At 31.1% G+C, this 4,437-nt stretch overlaps 1 protein-coding gene across 1 annotated transcript in view; it reads left to right on the forward strand.

Annotated features, from left to right (window-relative positions):
* LOC108978903 (lachesin-like) overlaps positions 1-4,437 on the forward strand; it is a gene marked incomplete at both ends in the record, with an annotated part of 32,875 nt that overhangs the window by 13,007 nt on the left and 15,431 nt on the right. The window lies entirely within an intron of this gene.

Genomic DNA, 4,437 nt, shown 5'->3' on the forward strand with positions numbered 1-4,437 from the left:
AAGTTGAGAATTGAAATTTTGGACTAAAAAATAAATAMTTTTCTCTAACCGTGATGAATATTTAAATCAATTATAATGAACTCGATGAAACAAAATGGTAGCTACCAAAAATATATTGCATCTAATAATGAAAATATTAATATAGCGTAAACGTGATCTCTATAAAATTTAGTTCTCTTCTAGTGTTTCCTTAAGTTTTGGTCTGCATTTAAATAAAATATACGCAACATGTGATAAAAGAATAGAATAAACACCGCAGCTATATCAAGATTAGCTTTCTCTTAAATTCACCATTTCAATCAACATTTGAGAGTAGAGGAGAAATTGAAAATATCGATTGAAAACAACATCAGTTAAAGCAAACTGGTTTTTATCCTTAACTTCAGCATGATAACTTCTTGGACCTTTCTTTGATCCTTATTATTGCATGTGTTCATTTAGGATATATAACATACAGCAAAAAATGCATTATTTAAAATGGCAAAAAATAGTTGATTTTAATTTAAATTTCGAATGAAAATCTATTCGTCGAAATATATTTTCTCTATATTAGAATGACTGTCAATGACGGTTTACATACAAAATCTTTCTGAATTACATGAAATACAATCGGCGATCTTTGCGATGAGTGAAACTATTCAGTAGAAAAGTTCTATTAAATTTTGGGCGCGCAATCAAATTTCTCGTACCAAAACGTTGAGAATATTGAAAAAGCCTTTCAGTGATAATTTTTTGCCTCGAAATTATGCAAAGAGAGTCTAGAATGCGTTGATAACGAACTACGTTCAAGACCGCCATCAACATCAACTGATGATCAACACATCAACAATACAAAGGAATTTGACCTTGAGAATCGACGTCTAAAAGACAGAGATCCTATTAGTATCGCTGGAATATCGGAAGGACCAGTGAAACCCATCTTGAAAATTCATTTCGGCCCAAGAAAAGTGAAAGCACGGTTTCCATTATCACTCAATCCTTTCGAAAAATAGCGTCACGTTAACATCTGTGAAACAATGCTTTTAAAGGGCGGCCGGTATAAATTTTGAAGAATAAATTTATAATTTTAAAACTATGAACAAAAATAATATTTTTTCTCATGGTAGTGTAGCTCTTTTTTCAGGTTGTTGACTCGTCAGATGCTCTAATAGTTAGTTAGGAGATCTCTATGCATTACCCTATAATACAGGCTTGCCAGTTACTACATGTTCCTGTCTAGTCTGAAGCAAAAATTCATCTTCAGAAAAGCTTGTTAAAATTGACTGTCCCACTTATAAAATATAGATACACACATAAAATAAGATCTAATTTTTGCAAAGTTCAACTAGACGTCAACATTGTGAGATACCTAGTTGGATTAATTACAAATATGAGCGCCTGCTGAAAGTGATTTCGACATCAAATATTGAAAGTAATATTGAGATACATATACATATATATAAATATGTGGTTTTTAAAAATGAAAATTGAAAGTGAAATAACAACAACAATAAACAAAATTCTACTTAAACACACTAGAATACATTTTTCAAATGGAATTTGGACAACAAAAATTGTGCATCTAAATCCAAAATTATATGTGCCATTTGATTACAAAGCAAATATCATATTGAAATTAGCGTTAATTTCAGCATTTTTCAATTCGCTTATATTTGATTTAGATTGTATAGTTTTTCGTATTAAGATATCAAAAATGCGGTTAAAAGGGTGCCATTATGTAAATTTTATTTTGGTTTTACATGACGCGTGCTCAGTGACTCGCTTTAAATTTTGAAATATTTGCAAAATGAATTTAGGAGATATACTTGTCTAAAAATTCAAATTTGATAGATATTTCAATATTCATTTCGAGCTAACACATGCCTGACCATTTTCTTCAATTTATTAATTTTTGAAACAGTTTTAGATKTCGAGGGTCTTCCAGAATGAGGCATGTCTTCAACAATCTCTTGACCGTCTTTGAAGACTTTGCACCACTCGTAGAGATGTGGTTTTGATAAAACTGAATCACCATCAGCCCTTTTCAATATTCGCAACGATTCGAAACTATGAATGTATGTTTAACTCAACAATTACAAGCGCACATCTAATACTTCCACATAACAATTGTTGTATATAAATTCCTTGTATTCTGCTCGTAATTGCGAGTATTTTCAATGAKTTCCGCATGTAAACCATGTGACTGAAATGTTACAGCAAAAACTGAGTAATTTGTTTACYAATGAAAGGGACATGAGTAATGATGAAATAATTTCAACTATTTTTAAATCGGGGATGTAGAAACATGAAAACTATCAACGCCATTAGCAAAATGACTTTACATTTTGATTGGATACAAATTTTATGACGTAAATTATGCAATAGTACGTTCCGGAATTGCATAGTAATTAGTCTTCAAACATTGTGATTGCAAAGAATATCAATATCTATTTGTAGTTGAAAAAGTTCTACGAATATTGAAACGGGTTTCGGTAGACTCAGCTGGCATTCAATTTCAAATGCATCTAGTGAATATACACTAAATTTACTTAAGGTCTGAAGGAACTTATTTCAATTCAAATARGTTAATATATTTTGTATTTCTATCAAATCAATTAAGAATTTAGAAAAATGTATATGAAAACAGGAAAGTAGTTTACTTCTACCTGTTGTTACTAGTCTAATTAANGAGATACATATACATATATATAAATATGTGGTTTTTAAAAATGAAAATTGAAAGTGAAATAACAACAACAATAAACAAAATTCTACTTAAACACATTAGAATACATTTTTCAAATGGAATTGGACAACAAAAATTGCGCATCTAAATCTAAAATTATATGTGCCATTTGATTACAAAGCAAATATCATATTGAAATYAGCGTTAATTTCAGCATTTTTCATTTCGCTTATATTTGATTTAGATTGTATAGTTTTTCGTATTAAAATATCAAAAATGTGGTTAAAAGGGTGCCATTATGTAAATTTTATTTTGGTTTTACATGACGCGTGCTCAGTGGCTCGCTTTAAATTTTGAAATATTTGCAAATAATGAATTTAGGAGATATCCTTGTCTAGAAATTCAAATTTGATAGATATTTCAATATTCATTTCGAGCTCTATTGCCATCTCTCTAACACATGCCTGACCATTTTCTTCAATTTATTAATTTTTGAAACAGTTTTAGATGTCGAGGGTCTTCCAGAATGAGGCGTGTTTCAACGATCTCTTGACCGTCTTTGAAGACTTTGTACCACACGTAGATTTTGATAAAACTGAATCACCATCAGCCTTTTTCAATATTCGCAACGACTCGAAACTATGAATGTATGTTTAACTCAGCATTTACACGCGCACATCTAAAATTTCCACAGCACAATTGTTTTAGAGAAATTCATTGTATTCTGCACGTAATTGCGAGTATTTTCAATGATTTCCGCATGTAAACTATGTGACTGAAATGTTATGCCGAAAACTGAGTAATTTATTTACCAATTAAAGGGATATGATTAATAATGAAATGATTTCAACTATTTTTAAATCGGGGATGTAGAAACAAGAAAACTATCAACGCCATTAGCAAAATGGCYWTRCATTTTGATTGGATGCAACTAGTCTACATACATTTTGATTGCAAAAAACATTAATTTTWAGTTGTAGTTGAAAAAGTTGTATGAATATTGAAACAGGTTTCGGTASATTCAGCTGTCATTCAATTTCAAATGCATCAAGNGTTAAAAGGGTGCCATTATGTAAATTTTATTTTGGTTTTACATGACGCGTGCTCAGTGACAAGCTTAACAYTTTAAATTTTGAAAATTTGCAAATAATGAATTTAGGAGATATTCTTGTCTAAAAATTCRAATTTGATAGATATTTTYAAATCCCAATAATAATACGGCAGTTAGTTGATGGTATTAATTGTAGTTTTGGCCTTGAAGTCGGTAGCAATCGTGTTTCAATGCGGTGGTGTATTATCATCGTGTGAAATTCATGTGCTGTTCGTCCACCATTCYGCTCGTTTTCGACGGACGTCGAAAGCCGTCAAGCAAATGCCTCAATACGACCAAATATAATCCCATATTGACAGTCTGGCTCTTCGGAAAAAAACTATGTTGCACAAACCCACCAATATSGAAAAAAATATTTGATTTTTGAACAACTTTGGCGTGTTTTTTTTATTTTCAGCACGTTTTTTCCCTCCATTTCGATGATTGTTGACTTGTTTGCATGTCAAGCGCATAAAACTATGTCYGATAAGCAGTTATAATGCTCTCCTTGGGTGTGGAATCTGAATTCACACTATCAACCRTATACAAAAATATCTTACGGTACTCTTTTTGAAAAAATCAGCTTTATCGTGATGAGTCTAAAATCATTCGAAGGGACTYGCGAGGGATATCGAGCTCTATTGCCATCTCTCTAACACATGCCTGACTATTTTCTTCAATT

This window comes from Bactrocera latifrons, unplaced genomic scaffold, assembly GCF_001853355.1.
Source record: "Bactrocera latifrons isolate USDA-ARS-PBARC rearing strain unplaced genomic scaffold, ASM185335v1 scaffold_1295, whole genome shotgun sequence".
Lineage (NCBI taxonomy): Eukaryota > Metazoa > Arthropoda > Insecta > Diptera > Tephritidae > Bactrocera > Bactrocera latifrons.